Source organism: Trichosurus vulpecula, chromosome 2 (genome assembly GCF_011100635.1).
Source record: "Trichosurus vulpecula isolate mTriVul1 chromosome 2, mTriVul1.pri, whole genome shotgun sequence".
Classification (NCBI taxonomy): Eukaryota; Metazoa; Chordata; class Mammalia; order Diprotodontia; family Phalangeridae; genus Trichosurus; species Trichosurus vulpecula.
Genome location: NC_050574.1, coordinates 370,179,196 through 370,199,851, shown reverse-complemented (window position 1 = coordinate 370,199,851; position 20,656 = coordinate 370,179,196).

Here is a 20,656-nt window from a genome sequence, read left to right as displayed (position 1 = left end):
AGCTCTAGAATCCCCATTACATAAATAATGCATGCTAGGTGGCACAGTAGATACAGTACTTGGCCTGGGGTCAGGAAAACATCTTCCTGAGTTTGAATATGACCTCTGACACATATTAGCTGCATGACCCTGGGCAAGTCACTTAACCCAGTTTGCCTCAGTTCCTCATCCATAAAATGAGCTGGAGAAGGAAATGTCAAACCACTCGAGTATCTCTGTGAAAGAAAACCCCAAATGGAGTCATGAAGAATAGGACAAGATTAAAACACAACTGAACAAAACGAAAATCACACATCTTCAAAACCAGGAATTCTAAGAAATGCAATGTTTGCTTTTGTTTTGTTCCCTGTGGCTATCCTTCTGCTACTAATCAAAGTAGTGCCCAATTAATGCTTGACTCATGCTTCCAGGAAGGAAAGCACTAAATGAAGAGGCAGAACCTTTTGGAATTTTAGACTTGGAACTTATGGAATGGAGAGATAATCCCTTGACCATTTCTTTTGACTCTAAACTTTAAAATAGAGATAATGGAAGTGTGAGTATGAGTCATGCTATACTTCATGAAATGTTTTTGCCCCTCTATTTCCTCAAAGCTTCGAAAATCTGCTTGCTTTCTTCTAAATCTGAGTTACTTCCTTATCATGATCACTTAAAGATTCATCTGTATGAGCATTTTAAGTCAAGGCGAAACAGGGGTCAATCAGATGTACAAACCAACAACAACAAAAATTACAAAATCTCCATGCTGACTAAGCTCCACCATAAAATTTGTTGTTGTTCAGTCATGTCTGACCCTCTGTGACCCTGATGTCATCCATGGGACTTTCTTGGAGTGGTTTCCCATTTTCTTCTCCAGTGGATTAAGGCAAACAGAGGTTAAGTGACTTCCCCAGAATCACATAGCTAATAAGTATCCGAGGCCAGATTTAAACTCAGGTCTTCTTAACTCTAGATGCTGAGTTCTATCCATTCAGCCATCTAGCTCCCTAAAATAAACCACAAAATAAACCATTGTAAAAGACAAATAAAAGCAAAATAATATTTTTACACATGTGAGTGTTTAAGAAAAAAAATTAGTCACATAACAGTGAACTGATGTAAACCACAAGAATTTAACACTATCCTGAGGGAGTTGTTGACACTGTTTTTGCAACATATTTTACAAAATTTCTTTGATTTCTAGCAATCTCCTTCACCTATCTAAACTTCCCCCATAAAAATTTTTCAAGCATGCTTATTTTTTAGTATAATTAAAAGTAATAGTCACTGTTTTCTTACTTCTTTAAGGCACTAATGAAAAAAATTAGTCACATGACAGTGAATTGATGGAAACCACAAGAATTTAACACTATCCTCAGGGAGTTGTTGACACTGTTTCTACAACACATTTTATGAAATTCCTTTGATTTCTAGGAATCTCTTTCCTTAATAAAAAGTTTTTGGAGGCATACTTATTTTAATATAATTAAAAGTAATAATCATTGTTGTCTTCCTTCTTTAAAGTAGCAATGACGTGTCATCATAAGAATGGATCCACACTAGAAAGTGCAATTGACCTTGGGTTGACATCTGACTTCTTGAATTAGCTATTATGCTACTTCTCATAATTTAGCAAGAGGGGACATTCCCGGGTTCAAGACCAAGAAATTAATTCTTCCATTAATATTTTGTAATGAATAGACTAATTTGTAGTGTATTACTATCACAAATTGAACTATTATGTGACATTATCACTTAGTGTTGTCGATGAGTATTTGACATATCTTCATTAAAAAGAAGACTGAATATTTCAGCCTTAGTCATCTCTGCTTCACAGACTGAAGGTCTGCAACTACTATTTGAAAGAGCAAAGTTTCCAGTACATGTGCAATAAGGGGTTTTAATAATGGTTTTCTTGTGCTGTAACATTTATAAATTGTTCTATGAATATTGACTATTTTTTATTTTTATAACAACCATGGGAAGTAGATACTCTTATTATCTCCACTTTATAAATGAGCAAAATGACACTGAATATAAAGTGACTTGCCTAGGTGCAAATCTGAGGCTGCATTTGAACTCAAACCTTCCTGATTCCAGGTCCAGTCCTTTATGCTAGATGCCTAGCACAAGGATGTAACAAGTAGTTATCTTGGATATAATTAGTAGTTACTCCTTTGTTCTTATGTCCAAGTGCCATGATCCTTTTTTTATGTTTAGATACTCTTTCACTTATTTATAAATATATAGATCAATTAAAATCAACTTATTAAACTCATTAATCAGCTATATAGATTTTGATTCATTTTATTATTTTCCTCTTAGTAAAAATATGAGTGGTTGTATATAGTAGTGCAGAAATGTCAAATGGATCAAACCCAGCAAAACATCTCATGAAACTGCTTGTGGCCTGAGCTAGATTAAAATGCAGTTGAGAAATGTTTGAAAAAATAATGCTATAATACAACATAGATAATCTTAATTTGGAGTCTTCTAAATAATAATAACTCTTCATGCAGGTATGAGTGTGGCTCCACTGAAATAGTGGATAGAAGGCTAGCCTTTGAGTCAAGAAGATGGTTTCTAAAGATATTTTTTAAAAAAGGAAATGGGTCTATTTATACAAAATATTTATAGCAGTTGTTTTTGTGGTGACTAAGAATTGGAAATCGAAGGGATGCTCATCAAATGGGGAATGGCTAAACAACCTGTGGTATACAATTGTGATGGATTTTTATTGTGCTATAAGAAATGACAAGCAAGATGATTCCAGGAAAACCTGGGAAGACTTACATGAACTGATACAAATTGAAGTGAGAAGAACCAGGAGAACATTGTACATGGTAACAGCAATATTGTACAATAAAGAACTTTGAAGGACTTAGCTATTCTCAGCAATACAATGATCCAAGACAATCCCAAAGGTCTAATGGTGAAGCACACCATCCACCTCCAGAGAAAGAACTGATATTTGAATATAGAGTGAAGCATGCCATTTTTAACTTTTTTCCTTTCATTCTTTTTCTTTGAGTCTTCTTATACAAAATAACTAATGGAAATGTTTTACATGATTGTACATATATAAACTATATCTGCTTACTGTCTCAAGAAAGAGGGAGGGGAGGGGAGGAAAGGGAGGAAGGAAGGAATAGAATTTGGAACTCAGAACTTTAAAAAAATTAATATTAGCAAATTGTTTTAACATGTAATTGGGGGAAAATTTATATATATATATATATATATATATATATATATATATATATATATATATATATATATGTATTTATTTATTTATTTATTTAAAAGACAAGGTTTCAACTCCTGTCTCCCTCTAGGCACTGAAGTGATTTTTCTAAAACAAAGATACAACCGTGTCACTACCTATTCAATAAACTTCAGTGGTTCCCTATTGTCTCTATGATCAAATTCAAGACACTCTGCTTGGCATTCAAAGTACTACTTAATTTAGCCCCTTCCTACCTTTCCAATCTTCTTACACCTTTCTCTCCACCAAATAGTCTTTGATCCAGTGACACTGGCCTTTTTATTATTTGTAGCAGCAACCATATTGGCATACCCAGGATGGCTGCTAGCACAGGTTCTTAGATCTGCTTTACTAGGAAAAGAATGATTAAAAAGCTGTCAACAATCTTACTTTTAATTACATTCACTAGTTCAGGGGAAAAGTCAGACCCCTGAACATGAGAGAAAATACAAGCAGAGAAATTAGCATAAATACCAACAGACAGGGCTCTTAACTGCCTGAATCAAAGTAATATTGCTATATATTTTACATACACTACTAGATTGAGAGAGCCTTTACATCTGAGCAGTTGGGGGATCTGAACATATGACTACTCTGAGTCTCAATCAGAAAATCACCAGGTCCTTCTCATAAGCGAGCCCCTAAAGCAAAATATCAACTCAGGGTATATATACACTTCTCAGAGCCAGAAGGCATCACAACCCTCATGACCCAGTACCTAATTAGAAATTAGAAAAAGGTGTGAAAGCCTTTGTACAAGCAATCCTCCTCTAAGCAAGCTCCTCCTCCAATGGGCTTTGTGACTCAAGATATATCACAGCTGTGAGCTGGTCCAGATCTCAAAGCAGGTCACATAGGCCTATTAATGGATGGGGAAGATCTTCATATCCCATTAACATCACACTGTTCCATAAACAAACTCTTGGCTCTGGGCATTTTCTGTGGCTGCTCCACATTTCTAGAATGCTCTCACTCCTTAACTTGCTTACTGACTTCCCTGGATTCCTTCAAGTCCCAACTAGAATCCTGTCTTTGATGGGAAGTTTTTCACAACTCCTCTTAATCCTAGTGCCTGCTCTCTGATAATTATTTCCCTTTTATCCTGTGTATAGCTTGTTTCATATATATTTCTTTACTTAATGGCTTCCCCATTAGATAGTAACCTTCTTGAGTGCAGGTTGTGTCTTTTGTATTTTTTTTGTCTTCTCAGTCCTTAGCACAGTGCCTAGTACACTGTGGGTACTCAATAAATGTTTATTAATTGATTGTCAAATAATTTGTTGCTTCTAGTGAATAATGGATTTGTGATTAGCAAGTCTCTTAACCTTTCAGTCAACTCTTTAAGACTATAAATTATAAGATCATTGAGCTCATGGTAGCCTAGGGTGGGTAGGTACGGGATAGAAGAAAAAAATAAATTTATGTGATAACTTTGTTATATATTTAAAAGGAATAGCAAGTTGTATATAATAGACTTGCAGTTTCACATGCAATCATTTTTCTTATCATACTATGCTATGGAAATGCTTGTTTTATTCTGTAAATTTAAAAAAATAAAGAGAAATAAAATTAGAAGGAATTGTGATTAGTAAAAAAAGAGTATAAATTGAAGAGCAGGTGTCCAACTACATTAGCAAGAGTTTCCTTATCCATAGTTTACTAAGCCAATTGAAATAAAAACTTTAATAAGAAAGATGTGGAAATATCTGTATGATAGGGAAACAAACTGTGAATACAGAATTATTTCAAATAATAACTATAATGAAAATTAAAAGTAGCCATGATACATCTCTATAGCTTTGTTCTAATCTCTTACATCTTTTTAAATGGGTACAATTATACAATGTTCCAGAAGGTACCTAAGTTTGAATACTGCCTCCAACACTTAATAACTATGTGAGCACGAGAAAGTCATTTAACTTCTCTGAGACCCAGTTTCCCCATGTAAAAATGGAAGTAGATGGGGTGGAGCCAATATGGTGGAGTAAAAGCAGGGACTTGCCTGAGCTTTTCCCCAAATCCCTCCAAAAACCTGTAAAAAATGAGTTGAAACAAATTCTAGAGTGACAGAACCCATGAAATGACAGAGTGAAACAAGTATCTAGCCCAGGATAGCCTGGATGGTTGCTGGGAAAGTCTATCTCACTGTGCTGGGAGCAAAGCACAGCCCAGCATGGACCATGCCAGCACACATCAAGCAGGAGCAGACCAGGTGGGGCAGGCCTCAGGGCACTGAATCACTGAGCTGTGGTGCACTTCCAGACTTCTCAACACACAAATGCCAAAGACAACTTAGCAGGTCTGTGGGAAAACTCTGTTGGACCTGGGTGAGAGAAGGGTGTGGTCTGGTCTCATACCTGGGATGGTGGAGGTGGTGGCAGTGCTAGCAGCAGCAGCAGCAGCAGCAGCAGCAGCAGTGGCTGCTTCTGGAGCTCCAGGTTCACAGACAGTGGGAGGAATCAAGTGGCTGATCAGAGCAGGAGTGCAGGGATCTCTTTGCTGATACTGAGGCAGAATTCTCTTGCTTTGCCCTGCTTGGATCTTGGTTGCAGTCCTGGTTAGCAGTCCTGGGGTGAGGAAGAGAGCTGGTGTGGCAGAACTTGTTGTGGCTGTGGAGAGGGAGTCCTGCTAGCAGTTCCAAAGCAAAACAGACTGCTTGAGGTCACTCACAGACCAGAGCACAGGCCAGTCAAGGAGTAAACACCTCTCCTTGGATCATACCACCTCAGAAGAACAGAAAATTTACAAGTACCTGCCTACAAGTACCTCTGAAAACAGCAGCGCAAAACCCCTGAAGCTTGGGAGAGAGCACTCTCCACTCTGAAAGCAGAGTCATACCTTGACAAAGAGCTCAAAAGTCAAGTAATTGGCTAGGAAAATGAGCAGACAGCACAACAAAACATAGACTATAGAACCTTACTTTGGTGACAAAGAAGATCCAAGCATACAGCCAGAAAAAGATAGCAAAGCCAATGAATTGGCCTCAGGCCATGGAAGAGCTCAAAAAGGAGTTTGAAAATCAAAGTAAGAGAATTAAAGGAAAGATTGGGAAAAGAAATGAGAGGGATGCAAAAAAAATCATGAAAAATGAGTCAACAGCTTGCTGAAGGAGACTCCAAAAAATACAGAAGAAAATGATGCCTTAAAAATAGATTGACCCAAATGGCAAAAGATTCCCAAAAAGCCAATGAGAAGAAAAATGCCTTAAAAAAACAGAATTGGACAAATGGAAAAGGAGGTCCAAAAGCTCACTGAAGAAAATAATTCCTTAAAAATCAGAATGGCGCAAACGGAAGCTAATGACTTTATGAGAAATCAAGAAATTATAAAACAGAACCAAGAGAATGAAAAAAATAGAAGACAATGTGAAATATTTCATTGGAAAAATCACCGGTGTGGAAAATAGATCCAGGAGAGATAACTTAAAAATTACTAGACTACCTGAAAGCCATGATCAAAAAAAAGAGCCTATACATCATCTTTCAAGACATTATCAAGGAAAATATTCTAGAACCAGAGCATAAAATAGAAATAGAAATTGAAAGAATCCACCAATTGTCTCTTGAAAAAGATCCCAAAAGGAAAACACTTAGGAATATTGTAGCCAAATTCCAGAATTCTCAGGTCAAGGAAAAAGTATTGCAAGCAGCTAGAAAGAAATAATTTGAGTATTGTGGAAACACAATCAGGATAAAACAAGATCTAGCAGCTTCTACATTAAGCAATTGAAGGGCTTCCAGAGGTCAAAGGAGCTAGGATTAAAACCAAGAATCACCTACCCAGCAAAAGTGAGCTTCATACTTCATAATACTTCAAAAATTGACTTTCAATGAAATAGAGGACTTTCAAGCATTCTTGATGAAAAGACTAGAGCTGAATATAAAATATGATTTTCGAATATAAGAATCAAGAGAAGTATGAAAAGGTAAACAGGGAAGAGAAATCATAAGGGACTTATTAAAGTTGAACTATTTATATTCCTACATGGAAAGATGATATTTGTAACTCATGAGACCTTTCTCAGTATTAGAGTAGTTGAAGGGAATATACGTATGCATATATACATACATTCACATGCACAAACACACACACACACACATATAGAGAGGGGGGGACACAGGGTGAGTTGAATATGAAATGATAATATCTAAACAATAAAATTAAGGGGCAAGAGCGGAATATATTGGGAGAAGGAGAAAGGGAGAGATAGAATGGGGTAAATTATCTCACATAAAAGAGGCAAGAAAAAGCTGTTATAATGGAAGGGAAGAGGGGGGAGGTGAAAGGGAATGAGTGAACCTTACTCACATTGGATTTGGCTTAAGGAGGGAATAACAAACACACTTAATTGGGTATCTTATCCTGTAGGAAAATAGGGAGGAAGAGGATAACAGGGGGGAATAATAAAAGGGAGGACAGATGGGGGAGGGGGTAGTCAGAAGCAAACACTTTTGAAAAGGGACAGAGTCAAAGGAGAAAATTGAATAAATGGGGGATGGAATAGGATGGAGAGAAATATAGTCTTTCACGACACACTGTTATGGAAGTGTTTTGCATGATGCTACATATATAACCTATATCAAATTGCTTGCCTTCTCAAGGAGGGTGGGTGGGGAGGAAAGAAGGGAGAGAATTTGGAACTCAAAGTTCTAAAAACAAATGTTAAAAACTGTTTTTACATGCAATCAGGAAATAAGACATACAGGCATTGGGTATAGAAATCTATCTCGCCCTACAATAAAGTAAGAGGGAAAGGGATAAGGTGGGGAGTGGTATGATTGAAGGGAGGGCAGACTGGGGAAAGGGGCAATCAGAATACATACATCTTGGTGTGGGGAGGAGGGGAGAGATGGGGAGAAAATTTGTAACTCAAAATCTTGTCAAAATGAATGTTGAAAACTAAAAATAATAAATTAATCTGAGTGAAATGGAATGAAAAAAACAATTGGGAATATTCTGGCATGACAAACAGTAAAAAAAAATGGTAGTAGTAATACCTGCATACCAGGGTTACTATGTAGCTCAAATGAGATTTTATAAACAAACATGTTGCAAACTTTAAGGCTCTATATTAATGTCATTTATCATTATTCATGTTATCATGGCTCTGTATTAAATTGTCAGATTAAAATAACTTTATATTCCTTTCTGAGTTATCGTAATATGGCATATGATACCCCTACAATTCCAGAGTCAGCATTAAAGCAATCCTTGAAGGTAATAATCATAGCGATAATGCTAATTCCTTCAGAGATTTTGAATAATTTAGGTGGTTGATAATAAAATATAAAACTTTACCTCTTTTGTTAACTTAAATCCTAGATAGATAGATAAATAGATAGATAGATAGATGGATGGATGGATGGATATCACTTAATGTATAAATACTAACTGAGTGAATCCAGGGTCTGAATTGACCCTAAAACTCAGATGGAGATTATTGGTCTTGTAGTCAGAACTCCCTAGTTTTTTATCCTAATACATCAGTGATTTCTTCCATCTCATCTTCTGCTCCTAACCTTCATTCTATTTAAACAACTCCTACCTTAGATCACCTTTCACCAAGATTATTGCCACAGCCTCCTAATCTCTCACCCTGCCTCAAATGTCTTCTTACTCATGCTCAACCTCCACTGGGTGGCCAAAATGGTTTTCCTCAACTGAAGTTCTGTGTTACTTCTCTGCTTAAAAAAAAAAAAAAAGTAGTGCTTTATTATCTCTAGGAGAAAACGTGAACTCTTCTGCTTACCTTTTAAAGTCCTTAAAACTTAGCCGCATCCTCTCTTTCCAGCTGCTCTATACTTTACTCAACCAATCAATCAACAGACATTTATTAAGTGCTCACTATATCCCCACTGAGGATTCAGATAGAAAATAATGAAAAATCTCTATTCACAAGGGGTTTATATTCTAACAAGGGATACAAGAAGTATAGTAGAACCTTGGCTTATGAATTTAATTTGTTCCAAGATTCTGTCCATCATGTGATTTTTTTGTATTGAAAAGTGAATTTTCCCATAGGAAATAATGTAAAGTCAGGTGATCAGTACCACATCCCCAAAAATATTCCTATAAAATAATTATTTATAATTTGAAGCACGTTTTTGGTCCCTAAAGCACCTGAAATACAATAGCAATGATTAATACACAATATAAACTGAAAATAAAACAAATCAACCTACAATTTATTTTTGAGAAGAGTCGGACTGGCATGAGGGAAATGAGAGGGAGGAGGAGGAAGGATTATTGCTTGGAAGGAGAATCTCCTTCCATGAGAACATGGGGGATTTCAACACCCAGAGTGTTCTCTTTTATGTTACTTTCACTAAAAGTAAGACTAACACTACTGCCTTCACTTCTTTTTTTGTTTTTTAGAATCACTTTCATGTTTTGACTCTCTGATTTTTTTTCTTTACATTCACTTTTGACTAGGAATTTATCTAACACTTGTTTTTGACGTTTTTTTTTTCAGAATGTCACGGAAATGTGATATGGCATTATTGTTAAAAATATTCATGGCTCTCATTGTTACAACCTTATTTGGATGATGTTTTTCAATAAAATTTTGTACTTTTCCCCACATCTGATAAACCTCCCTAATCTCACTTGACATGAGGGATTCCTCTGACCTCTCAACAGCTTTAGCATCTGAGCTTTCTGCTTCGCAGTACCATATGATGCTATGGATGCCACTTTTCTTTTTGAAATTATTAAACTAGCCTCAGCTAGCCTTGAAAATTTCTTCCAATGACTGACTTACGCCCAGCATCTTTGAAACGAGATCGGCATGCAATGCCCTTGCTTTCTCACAGATAACGGTTGCGATTACCGTATCACCTGCTAACTGCTTCTCGTTGATCCACACGAAAAGCAACTTTTCAACATTTTCTAGAACACATGGCCATTGCTTTGATATTCTTGTGACCCCTTTCACTGCATCTACCACCTTTATTTCATCGTTCTTCTTCCAAATGGTGCATACTGTAGATGAAGACTGGTTATAAAATCATGAAAGGTCAGTCACACGCACACCATGTTCATACTTCTCAATGATTTCTTTTTTCTTTTCCAAAGTATTGGTCTCCTTCTTCTTTGCACCTTCCTTTTCAATCTTCTTCTTCTTTGGAGCCATAGTTACAAATATTGTTGTAGATCACAGTCACTACTGTATAATTTTATGCAAAGAACTACAGCATATATGCAAACACATGTGAACACACTTGTAATGATACTGTTAAGAGCAAATGATGCTGCCTTCACCAAGAGTCAATGCCAAATGAGGTCAATTAGGTGGTATGCTGACCTGAGGTTCCTTTGTTTGACATATGAAAGAAAAAAAACTTTGCCCTAGTTGAGTGTCATCCCTTCATGAGCCATTCATGTCCAAACATGATGTTCATACTGCGAATTTGTGTTTGTCCTGAAAGACAAATTTTCCAAAAACTTTTTCCTCATCCAGCGAAGCATATGTAAACCAAGTTACTCATAAACCGAGGTTCTACTGTACACACACACACATATATATATATAGTATATATATATATGTACACACACATACAGACATACATATATTACACATACACAACATAAATGTAAAGTGATTAAATGCAAATAAATAAAAAAAGTTAAAAACAACATAAGTGGAGATGGAGGGCAGTAGAAGTTGGAACAATCAGGAATGGCTTCATAGAGAAAATGGTCATCGAGCTGTATCTTATAAGGAGAGAAGGACTTTGTGAGACACAGCTCAAACACCATCTTCTTTAGAAAGCCTTTCCTAATCACCCTAGACAAGGGAGAGGTAATGTAATAGAGGCATGTGGAATGGCCATTCAACAGCATAGAGATGGAAGATGGAGGATGAAGTATCCTATGTGAGGAAGAGAGAGAGCGCCAGTTTTGTTGGAATGCAAAGTATAAAGGAGGGGGAGTAATATCTGAGTCTAGAGAGATAGGTAGATTCAAGGCCATGTTTTCAAGGGCTTTAAAAGCTAAACAGAGAGCTTTATATTTTATTCTGGAATTAGCAGAAAGTCATCCAAGTGGACTGAGAAGGGGAGTCACACAGTCAGATGACTCTTAAAGAAAATTACTTTAGAAGAATGGGGAAAGATGAGTAAGGGAGAACAATTACAATGCTCTATGAGAGAAGCAATGAGGGCCTGAACTAAGGCAGTAGCTTCATGAGTGAATGGAAGGACTTGGAGGCAAGAGTTGTTGAAGCAGAAAGAAAGATTTTGGCAACTAATTGTAAATGTGGGGGGAGAGAGGTGGAAGAGTTGATTATGATGTCAAAATTCCAAACCTGGGAGAATACATCCTATAATCCAGTCAAAGTTTTCTCTCTGTTATTCACATTTGACTTTGGTCTCCTCTCTCCATTTGCCTCATAGAATGCTTCTGTTACTTCAAGATGGAACTCAAGAACTAGCTTTTACAGGAAGTCTTTCTTTTCTCCAACTGTTAGGGCTCTCCTTCCCTATTTGATATTTAAAAGCTTTGTGTTTATTTTATATTTCTTCTTTCTATAGTTATTCTAATATATAGTTTTATAAACATACCTGTTGTTCCCTCAATAATGTAAAAACTCCTTGAAATTAGGAATTATTTCTTGTTTTAAATTTGTATCCCTAGTATTTGTGCACAGAGGAACCACTTACCATCATTGATTCACTGATTCATTTTATATCATATGAAAGAAGATCAAAGTTTAGCATTTTCATTTATAATATAATATCTATACAGAACTGTATTTTCCACTTTTGTTTCCCATTTTAGGACCAAAAACTAAATTCTGCCTAATACCTTTGGCAGGAAGGGAAGATTATCTAATTTATAAAATTATCATTCAATTTGTAATCCTGTTACAGATAATTATATATATTTAAATGAATGATTCTTCCTTATTACATGAATATGGAGCTAGATAATTTGTGGTCATGAAAAAATTATAACATGTTTTAATTTCTATGCTTGAATTTCTTGTATACCTCTGATCAGTAAATACTTTTATATGGTTATAACTCTCAGTAAGGGTACAAGAAATTGAATGTGAAGAATAACTCATTAATTTGTTGCTTGCTGTTCCCTGCTGAGTTTAGCTCATTCTTAGTCATAGCTTCAGTGATTCCATTCTACATTATTTGCTAGACTTGACATTGTTCCAATGATAAGGATTATAAAAATTGTCAAAAAAATCCCAAACTCAATTCAATGTTATGTAAAAGTGTTTGTAAAGATATAATTTAAAAAGTAATTTATGGGTATTTACTACCTATCTATCTTTTAATACTATTGCAGGACTATAAAATAATCTTCCTGCTTCCATGAAGAAAAAGCTACACAAGTACAAAGAATTATTATGGTGTCTTTTTCATTTTTTACTATTAAGGCTGTGGTTAACCATCTTGATAGTGAGACCAAATGTGGAGTATTCATAACCTATCTTCTGATCTAATCTTCCTTCTCTTTTTTTCTTTATAAGTGAATCTTACTTTAATATCATATTCTCATTAGCATCATTAGCATTCCACACTTTCCTCAGTAGGATCATATAAAATTCATGGGCTAAAATTTTATACTAAATGTAGTGCATACTTCAGTCTTATGTATCCTGAAAGGACTGTACTATCTAGGAAATACACATTACATCCAGTGAGATCACCTTTCATCTTAAAAGGGCTTTTAAAATGGTACCAGAATTACTGCTCAAAATTAAAATCGCAGGGAAAGTAGCACTCACTCACTGCTAGACACATTGGATATGCTTAGATCTTATGTGAAAGTGAAAATTAATGCAATCAAGATGAACATATACATAAATAGAATTCATAATGAAATATGTACAGCATTGTTGGGGTAATAGACCAACATTTAGTTGTTTATTCTGTTTCACAAAGACTGTCTAATCATCATAAGAATTTTAAAACCTCACTTTATACCTTTCTCATTTGAAAGAGGGTATTTCTCTGACTACAAAACTCTCCTGGTGACAAATATTTTCCCCTAAGACCTAGGAACAGCTGTTGCTTAATGAGTTATTAACACCACTTCCTGAAGTATGTGAATGAGGTTCAAAGATAGTAAGTACTGACTAGGCCAGTCTCAGCTGAATATGAGATATGACATGACTGTTGTATTATTGGGAGGTACATTTTACAAAATAGTTCCAGGTCTTTTTCTCCTTTTGGTTGTTCTGAATGTAAAGAAGGTATAGGTTTTCTAAGATTATAAGTCAAAATGACATTTTTATGATTTAAAGCTATGATATTTGTGTGATGTCTTAGGAAAATCAGGACATTTCACAAATTCAAAAGTAGAAACGATTCATGGGTTGGGATTCATATTGCACAATGCATGGAGCCTTCCTGGAATCTATGAACAGATCTCACTGTTACAAGAAAGATGCTGACTTGGTTGCCAAGTTTCGCTCCTTCGGGATTAAGTTTGACGCAGTCTTTCAAAAGTATTCCTTGTGCTGCAAGATTTTGGAATGTCTCTTCAATGAGACATCTAGAATATCATGGATACTTTTAACTCATTCTGCTGATGTGGGCTCCATGGTATTTTAAATCATGAAACTGCAGACTATTCCCAAATTTATTTCTTTGAGTGAGAAACCTAGGGAGAGTTTAAGTATCTAAATGTACAATATAATATCTTCACCACAACCACTTTTTTTGGATATGAGTTCTTTGGAAAGTTGATGTTAACAAATCAAAACAGTAATAAATGAAAACTCATTTCATAATGAGAAATAAAATTATACCTCAAATTTAATTATAGAAATAGAAAACAAAAATTAAAATTTGATCCACTGCTCCTGCTCATTTATTTTATTATTCTTGATCTTGTTCTGGTTCTTTCCTTCTTATCTTATGGAACACATAATTAATTAAAGGAATACTTAGTAAAATTTTTCATTAAAAATGTCTGGATATCTGGCTAGGCTTTAACTATTTTCCTTGTTGTATTTGGCAAAGGGGTTAAGTATTTTCATGATCCATAATCCATGATGCCATAAAATCATTTTCCGGGAAATACAATGGAACTCTTTTTTTCATGGTATGTTACCTAGAAAAATCAAATTTAAAGAAACTTATGGGATACTTAAATCATTTTATGAAATTCTCATTTTTTGCATATGTTAGGCTATTGCTATAATGTATCAAAAGGATACCTGTGTGTGTATATGTGTGTGTGTCTGTGCACATTCCTTTCATTAGAAGAAAAAAAGTTATATACACATATACATATACATATGCACACACACACACACACACACACATATATATATACACACACATATACATATAGACACACACAGGTACACACTCTCTCTCTCTCTCACACACACACACACACACACACACACACACATACATATCTATGGCAAATGTGTATTTCGGCTTTAGGGGATATTGTGGCCTCCCATCATAGGTAGTGAAAATAGTTAGCTGAAAGTGGCTGAGGGCCAATACTCTTATACCTGTAACTTCTTCTTGTTCCCACTCACATCTGGAAGTCTTCCCACTCTTTGGCAATTAACATTATTCTATATCCTACTGAGACTCATTCCCCAGATTATGGACCACCCTCTATTTCCATTTTTCATTAATATTATTCCCACAAGAATCTTTCCTCCAGGCCTAGATAAGACACTAGCATACAAATATTAATTTGAGATATGTCTCCTGTATAATATTAATTATTTGTCTCTGTTTTTCCTTTAAAATATTGCCAAACTACTATGTTGCTGAACCAGTACAATTCTTTTAAATCAATTTTATCTTTCCTTTCCAGCTACAAGAATCAGAACATTGTATCCTTCCAAACCTCACAGGGGAGAAAGCCCATCTGGGGGAGACAGTTTATCCTACCTTTGAGCAAAGGGCTTCCTTAACTGGGTTTATATGAAACTAGTCATTGTTCTAATAGACTAAAAAAATGGGCTGAGTGTGAATATATACTGAATTGCATAGTGAATATATAGTCATTATATAAAATACAGCCAAATGTCATTTTCAGGTCAAATTCTATGAAATGACATAATTTTGGTTCATATCAAATGACATACTAGAATGTTTGGTTGCATATCAGAAAAGCCATCCTTTTCTTACTTAAACAGATATATCTAATTGTTATGAAATCTATAGGACTATTGTTTCCTATTTCCTATCACAAGGCACAAACCCTAAGGAAAGACTTTCAAATTCACAGGTAACTAATAATAAGAATAATTCACTTATTACTATACCAAATTGCTTTCCTCACAACAACCTTGCTCAGTATTAACTATCTCCATTTCACAGATGAATTAGTTAAGACTAGAAGAGGTTAATTTATCTCCTTATAGTCATACAACCATGAAGTTTTTGTCTTCTGACGCTAAGACCAATGTACTTAACAGAAAATAGTGTATGTTAAAATGATATTTGCCGAATAAATACTATGAAACATTTATCTAATTTGTTGCATAAGTGTATTTCCAGGTTTTTCAAAATTAATACCATCTCCCTTTTTAATAATATTTTTGCTTTATCTTCCAAAACATTATACCATGCCTTTATATCTTAACATTGCCTTTTTCAGTATAGCAGAACTGTCATTCATTTCATCTTCCAGCCCTTATTTATATATGCATCATTATCTCAAGCCTGGGTCCTCTCCATTCCTTCCATGTTAAGTCTCACTCAACTGGCTTTAAACTGATTTCTAAGTGAAAAAATTCAAATATGCTATTAGAAAATTCTGATGATCAAAATTTTCATTTGGGCATTTTACAGGAAAAAATAATTACTATCAAAGTTTCCTAGTATTAAAAAAAGATAAATTTAACTTTCTTTCTGGTGAAATTTTTATTTTAAACACTACATGCTGAATACAATGATGGAAGTCACTTGAAGCACATTTACCACCACAAAAGTTCTGACAGCTTTGTTAGCAGCACTGCAGAGTGACCATCTTTACAGAGACAAAATCAGTGACGTCTGTGTAGTCGGCCTTAATTTTGCTAGCCTATCACCTGCAGAGACTCACCAATCCCTAAATATCATACACTTGAGTACATCTGAAATGAACGTACCCAGCAGCATTTTTGGTCAATAATACCCATTCACTTGGCAAGTGTCAGAAATGGCTATCATTAAGCCTAGTTTGGAAAACATTACTGTAGTTTGCATCAAATGGTTAGGTCTCTCATTTTCAGAAGACGCTGAGGCCCAGAGAACTAAAGAGAACTTTTGAAGGTCATACAACTAGTTGTTGGCAAAGGCCTACTAGGATCTTGCTGTCTGAATTCTCAGTCCTACACACCATTACTGGGTAACTCTTACTTTATGTTTCATTAGACCTCAAAACATTCAACTGAATATCTTATTTAAACTGCATTCAGCTGAGAGGTAGACATAGCCTGATTCTATGGGGAGATTTTTCTGAACTCTGTAATAGATTAGGTTCATATAGTGCATCACTCTTTGCAAGGGACTTTCCTCAAGACTACATTATGAAATAAGTAATATAAATATATCACTCCTGTTTTCTAGATAAGGCAACTGAAACTCGGAACTATGAAATAACACTCTTAAAACAACATGGCTAATGAGCAACAGAGCCAAATCTCCAAGCCATTGTACTTTTTCATCTTAATTTTTATAATGAACTTAACATTAAATAAATACAAACATTTTAATATACAAAAGAAAGGCATTATACAAGAAAATGTGAACCTTTATTAATACAATATTTTTAAGAAACTATACTGATGTGGGGCAGCTAGGTGGTACAGCGAGTAGAGCACTAGCCGTGGAGTCAGGAGGACTTGAGTTCAAATCCGGCCTCAGACATGACACACTTACAAGCTGTGTGACCTTAGGCAAATCACTTGACCCCAATTGTCCTGCCTTCCTCCCTCCCCCCAAAAAAGAAAACATACTGATATGTGTATAAAATTTTAAAAGTAGTAATAAAATTCCTCTTTGTTGTCCCTTTCTGCATTTTTATTTTCTTCTGTGCATTTAAAAGTTTTATTGATACTCCTTTCTTCTTTTTCTTCTTCTATCGTTATCCATTAGCTCATCATTCAACTTCTTAACTTCTATTACAATAAATGCGTATAGTTAAGCAAGACCAATCACACATTGGCCATGTCTGAAAATGAATGTATGTATGCCTCATTGTATACCACCACTTCTCTTGACCAGTACAAACATTCATTTAACTGCACAACACAGTAAAACTTTATCCTGGAACTATGTAACAAACCACAGCTGAATTATTGTACTAGATGGCTCTACATAAAGAATAAAGATATTTATCTATTTTTTAAAAAAAGAATATATAAAGTTCTTTTTTTAAATTTTATTTTATTTTTTATTTTTAGATTACAACATTCGGTTCTACATAATTTTGGGTTCCAGATTTTCCTCCTTCCCTCCCCCCTTTCCCCCACAAGACGGCATGGAATCCCATATAGCTTCCATGTATAATTTCACATTGAATTAATTTACACATTAGTCAAGTTATGGAGAAAAACTGGGATCAATGAAATGAATCATGGGAAAGAAGAAACAGGACCAAAAAAAAAAAAAAACAAGACCAACCCAAAAACAAAAACAAAAGAGAGAAAAAGAAAAAAAAAAAGGTGAGGGGGGAAAGGCTAGCATGAAGTGTGCCTCAATCTGCATTCATACTTCATAGTTCTTTCTCTGGATGTAGATAGCATTCTCCATTGTGAGTCCTTTGGAGTTGTCTTTGTACCTTGTGTTGCTGAAAAGAACAAAGTCTGTCAGGGTTGGTCCTCACAGAATCCATGTATCTGTGGTTGTGTATAATGTTCTCCTGGCTCTGCTCCGTTCACTCAGCATTATGTTGTGTAGGTTTTTCCAGGTTATGAAGCCTGTATCATCCTCATTTCTTATAGCACAATAGTATTCCATTAACTTCATATACCACAGTTTGTTCAGCCATTCCCCAATTGATGGGCATCGCTTTGATTTCCAATTCTTAGCTACCACAAAAAGAGCTGCTATAAATATTTTTTGTACATATGGGTCCTTTTCCCACTTGTGTGATTTCTTTGGGATACAACCCTAGAAGTGGCATTGCTGGGTCAAAGGGTATGAACATTTTTATAGCCCTTTGGGCATAGTTCCAAATTGCTCTCCAAAATGGCTGGATCAGCTTACAACTCCACCAGCAATGTAACAATGTCCCAACTTTCCCATATCCCCTCCAGCATTTATCATTTTCCTGTTTTGTTATTTTAGCCAATCTGACAGGAGAGATGTGGTATCTAAGAGTTGTTTTGATTTGCATTTCTCTAATCAGTAGTGATCCAGAGCATTTTTTCATATGCCTATAGATAGCTTTAATTTCTTCCTCTGAAAACTGCCTGTTCATATCCTTTGACCCTTTCTCAATTGGGGAATGGCTTGTATTCCTATATATTTGGCTCAGTTCCCTGTATATTTTAGAAATGAGGCCTTTATCAGAGGCACTGGTTGTAATGATTTTCTCCCAATTTTCTGCTTCCCTTCTAATTTTTGTTGCATTGGCTCTTTTTGTACAAAAACATTTCAATTTAACATAATCCAAATTATCCATTTTGCATTTTGTAATGCTCTCTATCTCTTGTTGGGTCATGAATTCTTTTCTTTTCCATAAATCTGATAAGTAAACTATTCCTTGCTCTCCCAAATTACTTATAGTATTAGCCTTTACTCCTAAATCATGAACCATTTTGACTTTATTTTGGTATATGGTGTAAGATATTGGTCTATGCCCAGTTTCTGCCCTACCATTTTCCAATTTTCCCAACAGTTTTTGTGAAATAGTGAATTCTTAGCCCAGAAGCTGGATTTTTTGGGTTTATCAAAGAGTAGATTGCTATAGTTGTTGACTTCTCCATCTTGTGTTCCTATCCTATTCCACTGATACAAAACTCTGTTTCTTAGCCAGTACCAGGTAGTTTTGATGACTGCTGCTCTATAGTATAGTTTAATATCTGGTATGGCTAGGCCACCTTCTCTAGCATTTCTTTTCATCAATACCTTAGATATTCTAGACCTCTTATTCTTCCAGATGAATTTTGTTATTATTTTGTCCAGCTCTGTAAAATAATTTTTTGGTAGTTCAATTGGTATGGCACTGAATAGATAGATTAATTTAGGTATGTGACCAGAATGGCCTTTGTTTTCTTTGGGTGGCTCAGTTTATCTCATTGAGTGCTGGGCCTGGTGCTCCTCTTCCAGGGCAGGAAGCCCAGAGGCCACACCTGGGAACAGAGAACTTCCTGTGTGATGAGTTGTGGGGCTGGCAGAGGGGAGGTGTTGACTCCAGAGCCACACCCTATTAGGTGTTAACCTAGTCTACAGTAGGGGGAGGGGCCAACTCAAGAACCAATCGGCCCTGGTCATTCAGGCAGTGCTTGATGATGTCAAAAACTCTATAAGAGGGGAGAGGACAGCTTGAAGAGTCCTCTTTCCTTTTCCGGTTGGCGCGGGAGCAGTGGCAAGCGTGACTCTGGGCCAGCCCTTGCTCTCCGGCTGAGCCCAGATGTTGGTAGCTATGAATTGTATTGGGTCTGTCTGTTGATATTCGTAATTTATTTGTATTTTGTTTTGAAGTTCAGGATGCTGGTTCATTTTCCCCGAACTAAATGAATGTTCTGAACCTCAGGGTGCTGGCTTTTTCGCCTGAAGTAAGTGAATGAATCCACAATTGGTCTGTCTCTTGATGCTTGTCTGTATGCTCCCCTGAACTAACTGAATCTTAACTGAATGCTGGTGTTTTCCCCTGAACTAAATGAATGTTGTCTGTATGCTAACTGAATGCTGGATTAAAGTAAGCTGGTCAAACCCTTCACCGTGCTTTCCTTGTTTAAGCAGATAAAAAGAACCTGTGCTTTCCTGGCATGCCAGCAGCTTCCTGGGTGCTGGCTGTGAGGGGATCTTATGCCCCCACAGGAGCTGCTAGCTGGATTATTAAAACAAGGTAAAATTGTCATTTTTATCATATTAGCTCAGCCTAACCATGAGCAGCTGATATTTTTCCATTTATTTAGATTTGACTTTATTCGCGTGAAGAGTGTTTCATAATTATGTTCATATAGGCCTGGGTTTGTCTTGGCAGATAGACTCCCAAATATTTTATAGTGTCTACAGTAACTTGGAATGGAATTTCTCTATCTCTTGCTGTTGGGCTTTGTTAGTAATGTATAGGAATGCTGAGGATTTATGTGGGTTTATTTTATATCCTGCAACTTTGCTAAAGTAGTTTATAATTTCAAGTAGATTTTTACTTGATTCTCTAGGATTCTCTAAGTAAATCATCATATCATCTGTAAAGAGTGATAATTTAGGTTCTTCATTTCCTATTCTAATTCCTTCAATTTCTTTTTCTTCTCTTATTGCT